The following is a 21464-nucleotide window of genomic DNA, read 5'->3' as shown; positions in this document are numbered from 1 at the left end:
TTCACCTCGCAGTGAGTTCAATGGGGTAGGCGGTAAAGCAGTTCTGGGAACTATGTCCGGTGCCACTGGAAGCTGGTGGGGATGGCAGAAGGGGTTCAGCCCTCCCCGTGTGAGATCGCCAGGCCAGCAATGACTCCCAAGCATGAGAAGTAAGAGAAAATTCCCCATCAACTCTTTTCAACTCTAGTCCAGACCTCTTTCCAAGACACATTTGCCTCTCTACTCTCAGCAGACAGCAGCGCTATGAGAAGCAACTGCAGTTGGCTGAGTTCTCATTACCGCAGAGAGAGCTCCCGCTCCACACACTCCTCCCTTCTTTCTCCCCTCCTGGGAGTCATCTACTCACTCTCCTGCATGCCCCCAAAGCAGCTGGGGCACCAAGAAGGACGGTTGGGATTTAAGGGCAAACTCCAAGGGCGGCCCTTCCTCACTCCACCCTAAAACTCATCCTCACACGGTCCCCAAGGAAGCTGTTGCAAGCAATTCCCTCTCCCCAAGGTGAATTTGGGCAGTGAAGAGCTGATGGGGAAAGCCAAGGGCTCCTAGGAGAAGAGCTCCTGCGGTGAGCTAAGCTCCGGGTTCTTTCATTCCTCCTTCAACAAATATGTACTTCGAGCCAACACAGGGCCAGGCCCTTTTCTTGGCATTATGGACACAGATGTGAACAAAACAAGTAAGATCCCTCCCATCATAGAGGTTATATGAGACAGAGAGAGAGAGAGGAGGAGGAAGAAGAAGGAGGAGGAGGAGAGAGAGAGAGAGAAGAAAGAAAAGAAAGAAAGAAAGAAAGAAAGAAAGAAAGAAAGAAAGAAAGAAAGAAAGAAAGAAAGAAAAGAAAGAAAAGAAAGAAAGAAAGAAAGAAAAGAAAGAAAGAAAGAAAGAAAGAAAGAAAGAAAGAAAGAAAGAAAGAAAGAAAGAAAGAAAGAAAGAAAGAAAGAAAGAAAGAAAGAAAGAAAGAAGAGAGAGAAAGAGGGAGAAAGAGAGGGAGGAAGGAAGGAAGGAAGGAAGGAAGGAAGGAAGGAAGGAAGGAAGGAAGGAAGGAAGGAAGGAAGGAAAGAAGGAAAGAAGGAAGGAAGGAAGAAAATATGGAGAAAATGAAACAGGGAAGGTCCTCTGGAATGGGGGATGTGCAATTTTAAATTGAGAAGATCAGAGGTACCCTGATTGAGAAGGTGACATTGGAGCAAAGACTTGAAACAGAGCAGCTTCCAGTTCCAACTTGCACTGGCTCCCTGGGTGAGCTTGGGAAAGTCACTTTCCTTCTCTGAGTTTTCCTGGAAAATAATAAAGTAACTGGGCTGACCTAAATCAGTAACATCCAACTGTCTGTTCACTCTGCACAATCCCTTTAGTCCGATGAAGAATTATGCAGAACCCTATAGGTTAGACTTCCCAGATAAAATGTAAGATACCCGGCCGGGCGCGGTGGCTCAAGCCTGTAATCCCAGCACTTTGGGAGGCCGAGACCATCCTGGCTAACACGGTGAAACCCTGTCTCTACTAAAAAATACAAAAACCTAGCCGGGCAAGGTGGCAGGCACCTATAGTCCCAGCTACTCCCAGGCTGAAGCAGGAGAACGGCGTAAACCCCCAATTCAATTTGAATTTCAAGTAAACCAATGAATAATTTTTTTGAACATAGGTATATCGCAAACATTGCATGGGACATACTTATACTAAAAGGTATTTGTTTATCTGAATTCAAGTTGAACTGGGTGACCTGTATTTTTATTTGCCAAATCTACCACCCTCCTATAGGTGACACAGGAATGGGAGCAGGAGAAGCAGCCCTCAGAGCTCAGGAGCTCTACAACTAGCCCGTCTGAGCCTTGGTGTCCCCAGGGGCAGGGCTGGAAGGCATCTCCGAGAGACTGTGATGGATCCCACTGGGAAAAAGAGTGATTGCTGCGTTCCAAAGTTCAGCCTGAGGTCAATCCAGGGCCAGGTGCCCCCGGATCTCAGGGAGCCTTCAGTTAAATACCTAAGGAGAAGGCAACCAGTTCAGCACCTGGCAGTGATGGGTGCCCAGAAACCGTTTACTGGGGTCTCTCACTGTCCAGACTTTTCAGAGGTAAACTCCTGGTCCATTTAGCTCAGATGGTCCCTCCACCCCATAGGGCCAGGAACAGGTTGACGGAGCATGGTACTGAGTCTGGGCAAAGGGCCCAGGAGGTTTGGTGGTTTTCTCCCCAGAGGTTCATTCATTCCTGGGTTGGAACCTGAGCTTGGCTCAGAAGCTCTTTCACCCTCATTTGTCTCAGAAGGGCTGGCCCTAGGCTCTCCCACCCAGTGAGAGTTAAATTGGAGAAAACAGTGCCTTTTTTAAATGAAAAGGAAAAAACAACCTTCAGAACTAGATAAAGAGCAGAAATGCGAATGGCAACATATCTGAAAGCTCCTGACAGGTGGTGGAGGTAGTCTCTCACCAGCATGAAGTAGAAGCAAAGCCGCCAGCCTCTCCGGAGCCCACAGGTTCAGAGCATGCTGTGAGCAGCTGGGACTTCTCAGCCGGTCACAGAACTTGTATTCTCCCTCGGGTAAAATCAGCAGCCAAGGCAGTCTGCTCTCAATTTTCTGTCTTGTGGCTTATCTGAGCTGGGATAACTCCAGGATGAGGGAGAAGAGAACTGGGGACAGAAGGAAAGGAAAAAGGGGGCCCTGACTAGAGGCAGGACACAGCAGAGAAACCATGGCATGTGTTCGCGCCAGTTCCGGTGTCTATTGCTGTGTAACAATCACCCCCAAAACAGTGGCTTAAAGCAATTTATTTAAATTTCTTAGCCTGGTGCAGTGGCTCATGCCTCTAAACCCAACACTCTGGAAGGCTGAGGTGAGAGGATAGCTTGAGGCCAGGAGTTGAAGACCAGCCTGGAAAACATAGCAAGATCTTGTCTCTACAAAAAAAAAATTTTTTTAAATAGCAAGATCTTGTCTCTACAAAAAAAAAAAAATTTTAATTAGTTGGGTGTGGTGGCACATGCCTTTGGTCCTAGCTACTCAGGAGGCTGAGGCAAGAGGACTGCTTGAGCCCAGGAGTTTGAGTTATGCAGTGAGCTATGATTGTACCACTGCCCTCCAACCTGGGCAGCAGAATTTTAAGAGACCCTGTCTCTTAAAATATTTTTTAATTTTTTCATTTAAAAACAAAATTAAATAAATACATTTCACATGGTTCTGGGGGTTGAATAGGCTCAACTGGGCAGTTCTCACTTTGGGTCTCTTCTGATGTCAGCAGGAGCTGAAGACATCTGAAGCCTCGGTTAGGCTGAGTGTCCCAAAAGGCTTCTTCACTCACATGTCTGGCACCTGGGCAGGGATAGTAGGAACACTAGATGATGGCCCCCACACATCCCACACATTCTTGCCACATGGCTAGTTTGAGCTCCTTCACAATATGGCAGTCCAGAGTAGCAGACTTCTTACACATGATATGGTGGTCTGGAGTATCAGACTTCTTACACAGTAGTGGCTTTTCCCTGAACTCCTGTCCAAGGCTGTCTATGACCCAGTCTCGGAAGTCACAAAGTATTACTTACTTCTGCTGCATTCTGATGATTAAAAGGGCCAGCCCAGATTTAGTGTAGTAGAGATGGGTGTGAATTCTGGGAGGGCTGACCCATGGTTGAGGGGCTTTGGGGGAGACTAGCTACTACAGTGCCCTTGCTGTGTGGCTCAGGCTGTGCCCATCAGCCCAGTTGCCAGGCAAAGCAAAAGCTGAAGCAACAAGGACAGTCACTTTGCTGACTGGTGCAAATGATGCCTTCTAAACATTGGTGGGTAGGGAATGCGGTATAAAGAACCGAGAAACCTAGGGCCTGGCACTGGCTCCGGCTTTCTCGGGCTATGCACTAGTGGGCACTGGTGTCTTCATCTTAAAATTGAGGCAGTTGGATTAAATCACTTAAGTTCCTTCTCCCCTCTGAGTTAAGAACTATAACATGGCTGGGTGCGGTGGCTCCCGCCTGTAATCCCAGCACTTTGGGAGGCCAAGGAGGTTAGATCGCTGGAGGTCAGAATTTCGAGACCAGCCTGGCCAACATGGTGAAACACTGTCTCTACTAAAAATACAAAAAATAGCCAGGCGTTGTGGCACATGCCTGTAATCCCGGCTACTCAGAAAGCTGAGGTAGGAGAATTGCTTAAACCCAGGAAGCAGAGGTTGCAGTGAGCCAAGATAGCGCCACTGCACTCCATCCTGGGCAACAGAGCGAGACTCAGTCTCAAAAAATAATAACAATAGAAGTAAGAAATATAACATGATATATGAGTTCATCACAGAATCCAAGTCTCTCAAGAGGCAAGGGGACCAAGTCCCAGGGCCATTCTCAGAAGCAAGCATGAAAATTAGAAGTGCCAAGTTATCAGCCACCAATCTTTGCCTCTTCTGAAGCAACAAAATCCTTATGGCCGAATGAATATGTTCAATTCAGGGGATCCTGCCCTTCCCTTCCTTACGGTGTGTGCACTTGTGCATATGTGTGCACTCATGCATGTGTGTGCACGTGGGGAGGTGTAAACGTCAGGCAAGTGTCCCACTGCACATTGTGTTTCTGCTCCAGAAAAAAACTGCCAAATCAGTTTATACTGGAGGAAACGCCCAAATACTTCAATTTATATAACTATGTGTTGTACGGTGTTTTAATTTAGCCCTCGTTCCAAATGCATGGCACGTCCTTTTGACACCTTGAAGAAATGCTTCAGATGACAGGCTGGGCACAGCAGCTCGAGGCTGCAAAAGGAAAGCACACAGCCCTGAAAATTAAAAGGGATTTAGGTCCTCCTTGGAAATACCCAGCCTCAGGCTACTCGATGTGGTCATTTATTAAGTGACTTAATCAGGAAAAGGAACTCAGTCTCAGAGCAATTAAGTTGCTTTCTGGGCACTCCTGGATTCTCCCAATTATGAATGGGGTAATGCATTCATACTGGGACTACCAGAAGAGAATTCTATTCCAGAGCTGAATAATGCTTAGCTACTCAGCTATGGAGACTCCGTGTTGCTGAGAAACACATTAACTTGCTGAATTTGGGGAAACTTTCCTTTGATTGAATCCAAGCAGGTTTGTTGGTTTTTGCTTTGTTTTGTTTCTCGTTTCTGAGACTCTGTCTCACTGCAGCCTCGACCTCCCTGGCTCAAGTGATCCTCCTGCCTCTGCCTCCTGTGTAGCCGGGAGCATGGCTGTGCACCATCACACCCAGATAATTTTCTATTTTTTGTAGAGACAGGGTCTCACTTTGTTGCTGAGGCTGGTCTGGAACTCCTGGCCTCAAGCAATCCCCCTGCCTCAGCCTCTCAAAGTGCTGAGATTACAGGTGTGAGCCACCTTGCCTGGCTTCCAAACAGTTTTTTAACATAGTTTTATTTGCCCTATAATGGGAAGGATCAGGGTTATAGAATTATGACCTGTCAGAGTCTGAAGACTCTTAAAGCTCTCTTGTCCCAAGCTTATTCATTTCTGTGCCAAAGAAACAAGGGGAAAATGATAGTGCTCAAGGCCACATACTTTGTCTTTGCAAAACTGAGACTAGCCTCCAAGTCTGCCTTCTCAAAGCTCAAGGCTGTTGTCTAAACTCGTGGGGAAAGGATCTTTCTAGGACTTTGTGGGGAAAGGATCTCTCTAGGACTTTGTTGGGATACTGAAGAAGCATTCTGGGACCCCTCTCAAATAACCAGCTATGGCTCCCCCAAAGAGTAGAGCAGAATGGACTCAATATCCTGTGCAAAGTGTACATGTGTGAGTGAATACTTAGCGAGAGAATTTGCTCAAAAATATTTATTGAGGGCCTACTATGTACCAGGAACAATGCTAGAAACCAGGAATATGGCGGAGAACATAATGTCTCTGCCCTAGAGAAGGATCTTACACTAGAGGCTGGTGAGGAGGAAAATAAGGGAACGAGTGGATGAACAAATAGATGGATGAGTAATTAATAGATGGATAGATAGATTGATAATAAATGAATGGATAGATGGATGGTTGCTACATTTAGAAAGACAGGAGAGCAATAACTCAGGATTAAGTTACGGCTTAGACTCAGAAACCTGGGGAACTGCATCCTCCTGCATGCCTGCTATGCAGCCAAAATCAACTCTATTCAGATATTCTCCTGCTCAAAAGTCTTCGGTGGATATCCAGTCCTCCATAATCCATACCCTACACTGCTCCAGTGTTTGCCATTTACTTCAGTCCTGGTTAATCTCATCACAGTGTCCTTAACACCACTACTAATCCAAATCATTCCTACTCATTTGCTCAGACTATCGGCTTTTCCTGGAATGCCCTCTGCTGTGTCCTCTGCCTCTTCTCCAAGTCCCTCTCCCTTCATCCTGCTCTCCCCACCCTCTCCGGGCCTGCCTGTAACACACACCAGGCACTGAGCACAAACTCTTCGGGAGGTGCACTGTATCTGGTGAGCTACACTTGTCTCCCCTACCCTCAGCTAAATGGTCAGGCCATCTAGGTTAGGAACTGTATTCCCTTTCAGGGCCCCCATAGACAAGCACATGGCTCGGCACACAATAGATGATGAATAAAGACTCTAAGAATAACACAGAATCTGAAGAAAGTAAGTACATGTGGTCCCCAGGACACATGCCTGGCTTGGGCTCACCACTAGGAAACTCTGAAACCCTGGTTTTCCTCCCAGAATCTACTTCATCCAGCCCCGCCCTGCTTTCCCGGAGGCATCCCCTCAGAATTAACAATGGGGCGAGGCCCGAGTGCTGGGCAGGGATGTGGGGAGGGGCCTTTTGGATTGTTTTACAACAAAACCTCCTCTTCTGAGCTGGTGAATGACTCAGCATCTTGGATCCCAAATGAAAAAAAAAAAAGGGAAAAAAAGCCATTTTCATTCTGTCATGTAGGAAGCACAGAGGGTCCAGCTGACTTTGTGATGTCACTGTGCCAGGCTCAGAGCCCAGCCATGTCAAATCTGGGCACCTGAACTGTGAGCTGCTCTGCCAACCTTCTAACCAGTCAGGGATGGAGAAAGAGCACCTCCTGTTGATGGACTTGGCAACCCCATTTTATTGATGAGAAAGTTGAGACCAGATAAATCAAAACCTCTTAGGGTTCCCCAAATTGTCACTCTTTCTCCCTGATGTCTGCCCAGGACCTCTCTGAGCAGGTGAAAGACGAAAATTAATTCTTCCTCAAAACAGCTGCAGCTCTATCTTAAAGGAAGAATCTCCAAATACACAGCTTCTCTCGAGCCCCCACACCACAGGTGGCTGGTGGGGAGCCACCGTGCCTGCTCCCACTCTTGCATCCCGCTGGTTCCTGAGAGCCATGGGCTCTTCAGAGAGGGGCCTTCTTCTCATTTGAATATGTTGGGAAGCAGAGGAAGGTGTAGATAACAGGCCCTGTGACTGCTGGAGGGAGACCTGGGCCAGCAGCTGCAGGAAACATTCAAGAACAGTTCATCCTTACAAAAATATCCTCCCTCTGACACCAACCAGCTCCGGAGATGCAGGAAGGAACACTGGGAAATCAATCTCCGTTCCAGAATGAGCCAGTTCTGCCAGTGAGGCGGTTTCCTTCCTGCCCTGGCTACCACTGATATAGAGTACCAGCAAGGCAGGCCAGGCACGGTGGCTCACACCTGTAATCCCAGCACTTTGGGAGGCCGAGGTGGATGGATCACGAGGTCAGGAGATCAAGACCATCCTGGCTAACATGGTGAAACCCCATCTCTACTAAAAATACAAAAAAATAGCCAGGCGAGGTGGCAGATGCCTGTAGTCCCAACTACTCGGGAGGCTGAGGCAGGAGAATGGCGTCAACCCGGGAGATGGAGCTTGCAGTGAGCCGAGATGGCACCACTGCACTCCAGCCTGGGTGACAGAGCAAGACACCATCTCAAAAAAAAAAAAAAAAAAAGAAAAGAAAAGAATACTAGCAAGACGTCATAACATCCACTCGTCCCTGCATCCCAGATCGGGTGGCCCGAGCTCCAGGACCCGCCAGGAGGAGGGGAGAAGCATCCTGGCCTGGCAGCCTTGTTCAGTCATGTGGGCATCGACTAGCCCACCTGGCCACCAGGCAGCACCTGGATTCCCCCTTCCTCCCTCCTGCTCCTGCCGAATCCAAAGTATCGTCAGTGCATTCAACATGAACTCAACAGTCCTGCTGCTTAGGGTAGCAATACAGGACAGTGGCCACATGCCCAGACTCTGCAAGCAGACCTTGCTTCAACTCCCTTCTCTGTCCCTAGTTTAACCTCCCTGCACCCCTAGTACCCACTTTCCATTATGTAAAATGGACCTAATGGCAGTCTCCACCTTAGAGAGTTGTCAGGGGAGTCATAAATTCTTCTTCTCAAGCCCCTTGTTCAGTGTCATAGTGAACACTCAATAAAAGACAGCTACTATTTATAAATTAATGAAAGGACTTTTTAAAAAGCTTCTGCTGGGTACAAGTTGCCATGCTAGATGCTGGACCATTTCTGTGTTCATTATGGCTGGGCAAGGGAAGGGAGGGAGAAATTATTTAATCCAGTAAATTATGAACAGTTATGAGAGAGGAAAAGTGTTTGATGTCTGAGGAGACCAATAGTATTGACTAAAGGCTAAGAATGGCATCTGCCCTAGATGAGATGGGAGGCCCCTGATGTGGTAGGATGGGGTGAGTGAGTGCAAAGGTTCTTTTCCATTCTCATGCCTGTCATACTAGTGGCTATGAAGGGACACAAACGCCCTGTTCTGGAACCTAAGGGATGCTAGGACTCTCGAGGAAAAAGCAGAAGGCCTTCTACTGGCAGATCCAGGAGCTCTGTCAGCCTGCCCACACCATGGATCCAGGGATGAGTTCAGGGCTGGTGGAGGGACGCTGGGTCTGTGAGTCCCTGCATTGAAGGCCGCCTTTCATGGCTATGCGTGTGTGAGAATTTGCTTGGGAAGACACATTTTCTTCATGTTTTCAATGGGGTCCCTGACCTCAAAAGGTTTAGAACCACTGCTCTATGGATTAACTTCATCCTGTCCAGCGTGATGATATCATCTCAGATGATATTTTGAGCACCAGTCCTCTCTCTTCAACCAGTCTGTATTTGCCATCCGTCACCATCATCTGATATGGCCAGAGTAAATGTGTATGGTTGACTCTGTATATTTCTATATATTTTGGCTTTTCCCAGAAATCTCTCACTTTGGACACCTGGAGGGAGATAGGCAACAAACACAAAGCCAGGAGGCTTTCTCAGGTATGGCTAAGGTAGGTCAGGAAGGCAGCAGTCCCTCCTCACCTGACCCAGGGACTGGAACTGAAGCCTGCAGTCATTTACAAGTCATTGTGCACCCTAATACTGCTAGCCATTCCTTTCTTCAACAAACATTTATTGAGGACCTACTGTGTGCCATGTACTGTTCCAGATGTTGGAGATATAGCCATGAGTCCATCACGCAAAGTCTCTTTTGCCATGCGGTTTATACTCTAAGAATGAAACAATCAACAATAATCGGACAAGCACAATACTTTCAGATGGTGGTAAATGTGAAGATAAAACATAATTATATAGTGGAGAGAGTAGGGGACACTCAAGGTAAAAGCCTAGAGGTGGGAACAAGTTTGGCACATTTGAAGAACAGGAAGGACGCTAGGGCAGCAGAAGCATAATGAGAAAAGAGACAGAGAAAGAGTATCAGAGGCAGTGAGAGAAAGAAGCAGGGGCTGGATCACCTTCGCCCTTGGAGATCTCCGTAGGGAGTTTGTGCTGGGTGCAGTGGGGAACCATCAGATAATTTTAAACATCAAAGTAATGTGACACATTGTGAAAGTCTCTGGGGCTGCGGTGGAGAATTGTGGAGAAGAGAAGAAGCAAGGAAGCCACGTACCAGGTGCCGAGCCAGACCCAGGGCACCCCACGATGAACAAGACAGCCACACACCCTGACCTCATGGAGCTTATAGTCTTAAGTAGGAGACTCTGGGGTTCCCTGTCTCCTTTGATCCAAAGTCAGATGCAAACACAAGGCCAAGATGTGGCTGGTCTCTGAGCTGAGAAAGGAAATAGCATGGTTTCCTCCTGTTCGCCCAGATCCGTTCAGCCTCAGAGGCACACCTCCTCTATCCTAATTCTCCTTGTTTGAACCCCAGACCAAGACCACCTTCCCCATCCAAGAAGCCTTCCTTGCCCACCTAGGCACACCTGTGTCCCAATCATGGTGGTGAGGAGTGATGGGTGGTTCTTGCTCTCTTCTGCTTTACACAGGTGGGTTTTGTTGACCAGTTAGACTTCTCCCCCTGACAGCCTAACACAGAGCTGGGTATAAAGACAGTGTAAATACTTCTCAGATTTATACTGTGGGAAAAGAAGTATATATTTGTCCATTGACTGGAATAGAATGAGATTAGATTGTATTGAATTGCTGGTGGGCATTGTAAGTACTGATGTAGGTGACATATGACCTCCTAGAAACTTCTCAGATTAAATATAGGCTAGAAAGAAGGTAGTAGAAATTATAGATTCCTTGTGAATGACCACAGCCCCAGCCACGTGCTACAGTAGCTACAAAGATTATAATGGATTGAGCTTACAAATTTTCCCAATTAAGAATGCTAGCTATGAAGAAGGGGGAAATAAGTAACTGAGTTTGTTTACTTTTTTTTTTTTTTTTTTTTTTTTTTTTTGAGATGGAGTCTCGCTCTGTCACTAGGCTGGAGTGCAATGGTGCGATCTTGGCTCACTGCAACCTCTGCCTCCCGGGTTCAAGCGATTCTCGTGCCTCAGCCTCCTGAATAGCTGGGATTACAGGCACATGCCACCACACCCAATTAATTTTTGTATTTTTAGTAGAGACGAGATTTCACCATGTTGGCCAGGATGTTCCTTGTGACATCAACTGGGACACCCTGACTGGAGGTGGAGGATCCCCTTTCAAGACAGCTCACTGACATGCCTGGCAAATTGGTGCTGGTGCTTGCTTGAGAGTTCAGGCCTAAGGGGTCTTAATTCTTTTGCACATGGGCCCCTTCACAGGCTATTTGGGCTTCCTTACAGCATGGTGTCTCGTTCTAAGAACAAGTGTCCCAAGAGAACTAGGCCAACACTGCATTGCCTTTCATGACCTAGCCTCAGAAGTCACATTGTGTTACTCCTGCCATATTTACAAGCCCACCCAGATTTAAGGGAAACACACATACACACACACACACACACACACACACACACACCCCTCAACTAGAGCAATGTCAAAGTCACATTAAAAGAAAAGCATGTGGGGCCAGGTGCGGTGGCTCACACCTGTAATCTCAGCACTTTGGGAGGCCGAGGCAGGCTGATCGCTTGAGGCTAGGAGTTTGAGACCTGCCTGGCCAACATGGCAAAACACCATCTCTACTAAAAAATACAAAAATTAGCCAGGTGTGGTGGTGTGTGCCTGTAATCCCAGCTACTTGGGAAGCTGAGGCATGAGAATCGATTGAACCCAGGAGGTGGAGGTTGTAGTGAACTGAGATTGCGCTACTACGCTCCAGCTTGGGTGACAGAGCTAGACTCTGTCTCAAAAAAAAAAAAAGAAAGAAAGAAAAATGGAAAAGAAAAGCACATGGGATGGGAGATGTTGTAGTCATCTTTAGAAAATAAAATCTATCACACAGGTAGAAGATTACTCATACAACTAAGTTCATTCCTTTTTCAACAAATATTTTTTGAGGATTCAACAGGGGAGAAGTGGGGAACGAGAAGGATATAGTCCCTGCCTTCAAGGAGCTCCCAGTCATGGTGCCATCGGGTGTAAAATCAAGGGGTGAGAGCACTGTGACATAAGTCTAATGCTGGGGGTGAGGACAGGAAAGTGCAATGCTGGGGCTGAGGACAGGGAGGTGATATGGGAACTGGAGTAGGGCCATGGCCTGACCTGGGGAAGAAGAATGTCAGGAAAGTTTTCCAGGGAAAGTAACGTCTAATCTGAGTCCTGAAAGATTACGAGACTGGGAAAAGAGGGAGACATTTCCAGGGAGATTTGAGGGGAGAGAGGGAAATACATTACTCAACTTTGCCATATTAACCAACAATCCCCAAACCTCAGAGGTTAAAATCATATACATTATTCCTCTCTCATATTGAATATAGGCTGCAGGGCATCTGTGACTTTGCTTCAGGATGGAGCTCTGTGCCACCTTCCTTTTCATTCTGTGACACAGGCTGGAGCAGCACCTATCTGGGGTATGGAGGACAAAGAAGGAAGCGTCTGGTAGCAACTTGCAATGTCTCTAAAAGCTCCTGCTCATCCACTCACATTTCGTTGATCAAAGCCTGTCACACAACTGAGCCCAGAGTCAATGAGGCTGGGGTTTCTGCTTGTCTACAGGAGCATAGCTAGTGGTGATGCACAACTACAGAAGGGGTGGAAGAGTTCATGAGCTGCAAATTATTCAGGCTGACTGAAGCCTTGAGGAAGAAGTGGGCAGTGAGGAGAGGTAGGCTACTCATATGTGCAAAGTCCAATAGCAAAGGGTCCCATTAGCCATGGTAAGGAGGCTAAATTCCATCCTGAGGTTAATAGGTGCCATTAGAGGAATGTAAAGACAGAGTGGCATAATCTTATCTGTGCCCTAAATTGGTTGCTCTGGCTGATTTGTGATGGGCAACTTGGAAAAGGAGTGACATTAGAGAGTGAGGAGGAAGGGGAAAGAAAGGAAATCAATATTTATTGAATACCTCTTATGTACCAAGCACTAGATTCTCGCATTGATAGCAGACATGAATTGCAGTGGTACAATCACTTCATTCTTCCAAGTCTGGGCTCACAGTCCCTGTTGATTGGGCAGTGGGTCATAGAATCCCTCCCATCCACCCACCTGAATATCACTGATCAGAGTGGGAATCACTGACCCAAGAGGAGCCTATAAGATTCTCTTTCTGTCCACCCCCGTCCCCTCCCTCAGGAATTTGGAACAAGGGCAGAGATTTCTGAGTGCCTCTGGAGTGTCTGAACCAGGAGGACACACAAAGACTAGGGAAGCACCCAGGACAAGTTGCTCTTCAGAGAGAGAAGAACAAAGATGCTTGGAAGGGAACTCAGAAAAGAGACCATTCTCCCATCCACATTTGGGGAAAGTGTGCCTGCCTTGATTTCCAACTATTTCCCAAGTTCTGTTCCACCTCTCTTAAGGACAATGGTGTTCCTTACTCTTGAATGCATGTGCTACCCATGAATCCTTAAAATAAATTTATTTTTGTTTCTCCTGTTTGACTCAGTGGATTTCTATGACTTGTGCTTCAAAGTACCTTGACTAAGACACTCAAATTCTCTGAGTCCCCCAGGCTCACCCCAGGCATAATGGACACCAACTCAATGGGGCCATGAGCATGTCCAGACGTTCCCAGCTGTGGGGCTAAGGATGCTGTACGATGGTTTGCCCTGGTCACATGGGCTTCTTCTCAGCAGGAGAAAACAGGGACTGAAGGTCACCAGTCTCAGAAAATCTCAGGGCCTGGGGGGCTGAGACTTGAGGAGGACAAGGGATGGCATTTCCTAGAACCTAGACCTATCTTCCTGATACCTGGAAGGAACTCTCAAGCATTGGAAGCTGGAAGTGTCTGGGAACCCAAGCTCAGAAAGAGGAATGGCTTTAAGGGTGAAGGAGGAGAACTTGGTAGAAAAATAGGCCCCAGTGCAGTAGGTCAGAGCATGCACTCTGCAGCCAAACGGCCTGGGTTCGAGAACTCAGCTCTGGCATAGCTGCCAGAGTTACACTTTACCTCTATGAGCCCCAGCGTCATCACCTATAAGATGGAGATACTAATCACATCCAGCTCATACCGGTATTTGAGATTAGGTGAAATAGCACAATGCCTAGCACATAATAAGCATTCAGTAACTTCTTTCTATCATTACTTTTGCTATTACAGAGAAATTAAGGGCAGCAAGGCTTACGGTTTACACCATGTGTTCTGGCATCAAAGACTGAAATTCCAGAGGCTCCTAACCAGCTGTATGACTGTGGGCAAGTTGCTTAACCTCTCTGAACCTGTCTCCTCATCTTAAAGACTGATAATATCCACATTACAGGATTATTGTACCCACTCTACCTTAGTATACCATTTTGTGCATAGAAGATACTCTATTAGTGGAAGCTATTTTTTATTTCAACAGATATAGCTGGCTCTATCTCAGGGCTCAGAAGGCTCAGGGTCTGATGAGAATGGAGTTAGGCAAGGGAAGAGGAGTCACTTTGTTTTCTCTTGGTCACAATCACAGTCCACACACACCTACAGAGCCTTCAGTATGAATTCTGCTTTGTATTCAGTCCTGGGAACAAACACAATGGAAGCAGAAAACTTCATCTCAACCCCATCGAAATATGTAATGCCACACTGGTAAGCTGCCTTTTGCTTTCTGAGAATTATTCTAATGTGACCAAAATTCTGGAAATACTATCAGATAATGTAAAACATGATGGCAGCTGAAGTTCTCCAGTTTGTCTCCAAACAGGGAATCCAGCCTTTTCACATACACTGGCTTGATTCCTCTTCTCAAACTCCTGGAAGCAAGGTGTTGGTTACACCTCTTCTTTTTTTTTTTTTTTTTTTTTTTTTTTTTTTTTTTTTTTTTTTTTTGAGACAGAGTCTCGCTTTGTCACTCAGGGTGTGATCTCAGCTCACTGCAACCTCCAACTCCTGGGTTCCAGCAATTCTCAGCCTCCCGAGTAGCTGGGATTACAGGCATGCACCCCCACACCCAGCTAATTTTTGTATTTTTAGCAGAGACGGGGTTTCACCGTATTAGCCAGGCTGGTCTTGAACTCCTGGCTTCAAGTGATCCGCCTGCTTCTGCCTCAGAAAGTTCTGGGATTACAGGCGCAAGCCACCAAACCCTGCCAGTTACATCTACTTTTATTCCCTCTCCCATCTATCAAGACCAGGAAACTGACTCCATAAGATAAAGTCGCTTACCTTTGGTCACACTGTTATTAAGTGGCAGGGACAGTATTTAACCCAGATAGCCTGACTCCAAAGCCCATACTCTCTCCAAGGTTGCTGTGGATGGTGAACCATAGATGCCAAGGTGGTCTCCTGTTGTACCTATTCCTGTCTTTCCAACTGCCCCCAAGGACCTCCAGTCACGTATCTCAGCACTTCCCAGGGTGCTTAGTCCAGGTCTGGGCATATAATACAGTCTTGATAATAATTTTCACCTTGAAAGACCATCTGTTTTTTGACATTGAAGTCAGGTGCTTTCTGAAATAACACTAATTGTATGCAACTCTAAACACACTATCATGATCACAGCCCTAGTGACAATAGTGTCAATTACTGAGGATCTACTACTTACCAGATGTTTCATAAACTTTCTCTCTAATCCCCAAAGTGGTTGTATTCAATTCAACAATCTATTTATTGAATGCTTACTGCGTGCCAAACACTGGGCTCTAAACTCCCCATTTTACAAATGCACAAAATAAGGCTCCAAGATTGAGTAACTTACAAAAGGGGTGGGTCTGGGTCAAGAACCCAGGCCTGCCTCACACCAAACCCCATGTTCTCCACTTTACTCACCCTACCTTTCTCTGTGCGTGTGAGCATTTATAATAGCGTGACTATATTACAAGAGCTGGAACAAAGAGAGCTGACCATACCTGTCACCACAAACCAGAATACCACAGCGCTACCAGAAAGATACCTCTTTGCAGCTCTGACCAGGTCCCACTGCAGCAGGCTCATGCACAGGTTTCCCTGAGCAATCTGCCCGCCCCAGGAGGGCTGTATCTTGTTTCTACCTACTTCATTAGAGTGTTCTCACAGCACTGTGCATAAATTAATTAGCACATATTCTTCTGTAAGAAACAGCCCCTGGGTTTTAGCCTTAATTCAGAGACAACAAAGTAAAGCATTGGATTTCCAAGTTAAGAACAATGCTGGCTTTTTCTAGGTTCCCTTTAAAAATGTAGAACTCAGTAGAAACCCTTCTGTGGCTGCCTCCAATGGCCGGGTGGGAGTGGCCTCTTGCCCAGGCGCTACCCAAATGGGTAGAGCCAACGGCAGTCACCAGCCAGACAGGAGGGGGTATCACTGATGAGTCGGGCTGATGCATTGTAATTAACGGTAATAAAAATAGATACCACAAGAGAGAGAAGTGCAAAGCCAGGAATCCCTATGACAGGATAGAGTTTCTTTCAGGTAATGGAAAGAAGAAGAAGGAAAAAAAAAGTCACTTCTAACAGGAAACCTGATCTACTCGTTGCCTACAGAGGATTTTTGTAAAGTAACTGAGGAAATGCAACGGAAGACGGCAGCCCCAGAAAAATTAGAATAACTCTACTTAGAAAACTTCCTTTAATGCAGAAAGCGGTGGGTCTGGGTCGAGAACCATGGGAACCTGGTGATGCTATAGGCAGTTAGACCTGGAATTTCTAAGGGCAGTGAGTTCAGTCTGTAGCTCCTCGGGCCATGGGGAGACTCCAGCACCCAGGACTCCTGGTTGAAGGAAAGCGTCCACTCTCTGAGACTTAAACCCTCCAAGGAAGGGGAGGCTGGGAGAGAAGAGCAGGAGGAAAGAGGAGGAAGAGGGCCATTCTCCTATTGGCCTGGTCACTTCCCAGCTGTTGCTGTCAGTCAAACCCGATTGGTCATTCAGGCATCCATTCAAACATTTCCTGGGCACCCAGACGTTGCAGGGGAAACGTGAGATGGAGAAAAGCCAGCGTCTATCCCCTGAATAATCCTGTGATCAGACCGTCTGGCAACCTAGTGCACCTCTGGGTTCTGTGTGTTTCTGTCTCCGAGGTCTCGCTCTTCACAGGCGCGCCTAGCTTTTCGAACCCTCCGTGCCAGCACAGGCGGGTCAGTGCTGGGGTGAGGAGGGAAGAACAGCGGGCCCTCTCCCCGTCCTCTCCCTCCTGGGCTACAGGCCTGCGGGGAGCAGAGCGCGCATTCCCTCCGGCCTGAACTCTGGGCCCGCCGCGTGGGGGCGCTGGCTTGAAGACCTGGTGGAGCTACGGGGCCCGGGACGCGCAGCCCCTCCACTGCCCCGCTGCAAAACAACCCGGTGGTGGAGTTCAGGGGCTCCCTGAACCCAAAGCCGCGAGCCCGGCCCCTCGCGCCATGGCCCTGCCCGCCACGCTCGCGCCCCTCCGCACCCGGGCGAAGGGGCCCAGGAAGGGACTCCAGGACTAAGGCGGGACCGCGGGCGGGGACGCAGGGCCGGGGGTCGCAGGAAGGCTGCCAGCGCCCGAACCCAGATACCCGCCCCAAATCCCGCCTGGTCCCGGCGCCGCCCGGGCCGACTCGCCTCTTTGCGGGTCTCCAGGCTGGCCCCGAGCCCCTGTGCTCATTATTTTCGTTTGAACAAGATCCTCCGTGAGCCTGCGGCCTCTAAACCGTTGTATCGTGTGGGTCCTCCAGGCTGCCGTGTGGGTCTCAAGGTAAAGGCCCGGAGGGCAGAGGAGTGACGATGACCCCAAGGGACTCCGTTGCTCCAGCTCTCCGGGCCTGTGACTGCGCCAGCCACGTGCGGCGCGGGCGACGCCGCTGTTCGCGCGGTTCCAGGAGTGCGGCCGCCCCAAGCCCAGCGCCTCGCAACCTTGCCCGGGCTCGGGGCGCCGCGGGGCTCGTTCTCGACTTGGAGAATTCGTGTGAGCCGACTGGCCTCGCCCTGACCTGCCCCTCGTAGGACAACACAGAAAACCGCGGGTGCAGGGTTTGCGAGTCAGACCCCGCAGGTGCGAGGGGCGGGTGGGGAGGCACCGGAGCCTCAGCGCAGCCCCGTCAGGCACCACCTGCCCGCTTTCAACGAAACGCGTCGCCCAGGCCCAGAGAACTCGGGGACTGTCTGGGGATCGCGCCCGGCCCATCCCGGCTGGGGCGCTCGGAGCTAGGAGAGGGCGGAGAGCCTCCACCCAGGCCGGGGCATCCCAGAGCCCGAGGTGCGGAGCTGCATGGACCGCCCGAGGCGGGCGGCGCCAGGGCCGGAGTCTGCCTAGGGGATTTCTGCTGCCTTTATAGGCTGGAAAAATAAAGATAAAAAGCAAAAAAAAAAAACAAAAAAAAAACAAAAAAAAAAACTCTGGTTCCCTGACTTGGCACCGGGCATCCGCCCCCTTCTCTTTTTCCCTCTGTCACAAACAAGGTTTCTGGTTTGCCCAGAACAAAGGCCTTCCCATCCGCTGGCCTTGGAAATAGCCAGAGAGCAGCTCCTTCTTCCTAGATTACCCTATTCTTTCCGAAACGGCCCCATCCCAAAACCAGGGAAGCCCTCGGGTTGCCAGTGGGCTGCCTTCTCCCTTTTCCCAGAAATGCCCCCGGTGGGCGCGGTGTGCCAGCCCTGGGCTGCTCAATGGGCGCCGGACGGTAGGTGCCTTCGGGCTCTGTCCTGGGAGCTTCCTGCCCAACTCCAGGCACAAAGACCCCAAACTGTCCCTGACAATTTATCTGAGACAAAGCTATTCCATCAGCCTGAGATCACTGGGGAGCACCCACCCACCCCTGCTGCTGCTGCTTTCCAGAAACTCTCATCCTCCCAGGGACTTCAGGGAAGCTTGGAGGTGAAAGGAGGCGTTTCAGTAAAGCCCAAATTTCCATGGTTCCGAAAAGGTTTCTCCCCCTAGCCATGGAGTTTTTCCCGTTTGTGCTGGATAAAAAGCAAGTGCAAGCCTCTTGGGAATGGGTCTTGGAACAGGAAGGAGGACAGGGATTCCGGAGATTGGAGTGAGGTAGACCCGAAAGTTTCGGCACCCCGTAGGCCTCTCAGCAACTGCTTTGGGCACTGCAACTAAGGGGCTGAGATTGTCATTGGCTATTAAATCCTCATCCAGACACCTCCCAAGTATTCTGTCCTGTGGCAAAGACTACTGGGGAATGGGCCAGGCAGGGAAGGGGCTGGGGAGTGTGGGGAGACCCTCATTCAGCATGTAACCTTTTTAGGGCAGGCACTCATCTACTGCTGCTACTAAGAGGTTCTGGCCCACACCTGCTGGAACCGGTTTTTTACATACATGGGGGAAGAGGAGAACCAGGGGCATATTGACACACACCCATACATCAGGTAATGGTGCTCCAGGTTTTCAGTGCTTCCTCCGTAATGACTTTTCATATGGCACACACTACGTTATCCACGTGGACACTACGTTATCCACGGTGGCAGGCCCTATGTCTGTTCTGTTCTCCCTGTGCTGCTGAGCGTTGCCTGGAGGCTCTTGGCAGGTCTGACTCGGGCTTAGGGCCCAGAGGCTGCAAAGAGGGCAGCACTTGGAGGAACAGTGAGTCTGAAGCTCCAGAAAAATCTGCTTTCACTGAACATGGGCGGGACCCAGTCCTGGGGGAAGTTTAATCTTAAAGCTCCATGGGTCGGAGGAGTGGCACATTCATGGTGAAGGCTGTGGCTAAGGTTGCAGAGATTGTACGCTTTTTCAAGGTTACTGTTCTTAGACCCACCCCAGCCCAGAACCAGCAGGAACTTAAGAGGTTACCCAGGCTTCAGTCTAATACTGGAAGAGAATGAAGAACAGTGGTCCGGGGACTGGTCCAGGGTCTCAAACCAGGAAGTGACTGCCTGGTCTCACTCACCCACACCAGGCCAGGATGCTCCTCTACAATCCCAGCCTAAGCACGCTAAGATGTAAGATGGCCATTGCCAGGGCTGGGCCCAGCCAGTCAGCTGAATCCTTTTAACCAAGTAGCTGAAGAAGAGGAGCTGAAAAGAGTAAGTTGCACTTTTGTTGGAGGTCAGCAAAGTAGGCTTTGAACCTCATCACAGTCTGGGGTAAATTCTTCTCCATGTCTCCCAGGGTCCTTAGATCCAATTCTGGGGCAGCCCCTGTGCGGCAGTGCACAGGACTCTGGACAGGGTGTCCTGGACACAGCAGACCCCCTCCCAGCCTACAGATGCAGACTTGAAAGATGCCACCTGGATTTCTGCAGAAAGCTGCCCCTTTCTGCACCCGCACTGGCCTTGGACCTACTTCATCAGCCCTGTGGCCTCATTCAACACGCCGGGGTAGGCCCCTGGAAGCTAAAGTCTTAAGGGGAGTCCCAGGGTTCCACTCTCTCATGCCTACAACACTCCCAAAGGACTTCCGGAATGCTGGAGCAGAGGGAAAATTTTTGAAATCTTGCAGAGAAGGAAATAAACACAAAGGAATAAATATATGCCTTACCATAGACACCAAGCAAAGCCAAAAGTTGAACCCAGGGCTCTAGACTCCCATTCCAGTGCTCCTAGCACAAACTCACTAGAAAGTACAAAAGGGTAGGAAAGAAGAAACTGGCCTAGACTCGAGTTACATAGTCCTAGGCTGGCTGAGGGCAGAGCCGAGGATTTGTGCGGGCTTGGGTCTCCGGCACCGAGAATGGCCCTGGGAGCTCCTGGCTTGCAGCAGCTGAGGGGGGAAGAGGAGGAAACTGAAGTGGAAAGGACATGTCCGGGAAGGAGCTAAGCCCCAGGCTTTTCAAAACGTAGAGCAAGAACACACCCACCCTCAGTTCTCCCACCTTTGTGCGAGCCCTTTTCCCACAGGATCAGCACCACATGTTTCCACTGGCTCCCTGACAGAAGCAGAAAAACAGGACCCCCTTTTAAAGCACCTCATTCCAGATTGGCGTGGCCAGGAGCCGAGCTGAGCCCCAGCGGAGAAGCGGGAGGACTGAAAATCTTGCCTCCGTTCTCCTCACCGACCACCCACCGGGGAAGCGCCACTACCGTCCTAGAGTCCCTGCCCTCGCCCCTCTCCCACGCCCCGGTGGGCAGACTGCGGGTCTGCGCCGTCCCACTTTCTGCGTCGCAGCTGCCGGCCGGAGTCAGCTTCCATAGAGGCCACACGGAACCGCCTGGCGCTCCTCGGGCTGTGGGACCCGTGGGGTTAAGTCTGAGTCCCCGCCCGGCAAGCAGCAGAGAGCGCAGAGTTGGGGCGGTACAGGCCACCAGGCAGCCAGCGGGGCTAGGAGAGGGAGGAAAGGCGGGATCCTCCGGGAAGTCGAATCTCCGGCGTCCGCCTGCGGCCACTGCCAAATCTTCCCCACTTCTTTCTTCTACTCCCTCCCCTTTTCCCTCGAGGACCGCTGGGTCCAGAGTTTCTAGGATGGGGGGTGGGGCGCTGTCAGCAGAAAAAACCAAGTCTTTGGGCGGCACCCGAGCACGTCCAAACTCTCCAATCCCACTGGCCTGCGCCAGGGTAGAGTGTGCCCGGTGAACAGAGAGCCTGGGAGGGACGCGGCGACCTGGGGAGAAGAGGAACCCGGCAGGGCCTGGGTGAGGCTGCAGAGCCCTCTCCTAGCGAAAGCTGCCCAAACTTTCTTCCCCTGGAGGGTCCTTCCACCCCTCTCCCTCCCCTTCCTCCCGGACACCCCCTTAAACGGTCTCCGCCTTCCCTGCTCTCCTCTTCCCTCCCCACCTCGACCCACCCCTTTTCGTCTTCGCCCGCTCCCCCCCCCCCCCCCCCCCCGCGCTCTCCTGTCCTCCTCCTCCCTCCCTCTTTGGGCATCCGCCCCGTCAATCTCCGCCGCTGCCGGCCCCAACCCGGCCCCTCT

The sequence above is a fragment of the Chlorocebus sabaeus genome, chromosome 14, assembly GCF_047675955.1.
Source record: "Chlorocebus sabaeus isolate Y175 chromosome 14, mChlSab1.0.hap1, whole genome shotgun sequence".
NCBI classification, from domain to species: Eukaryota; Metazoa; Chordata; class Mammalia; order Primates; family Cercopithecidae; genus Chlorocebus; species Chlorocebus sabaeus.
This window is presented reverse-complemented; position numbering follows the sequence as displayed.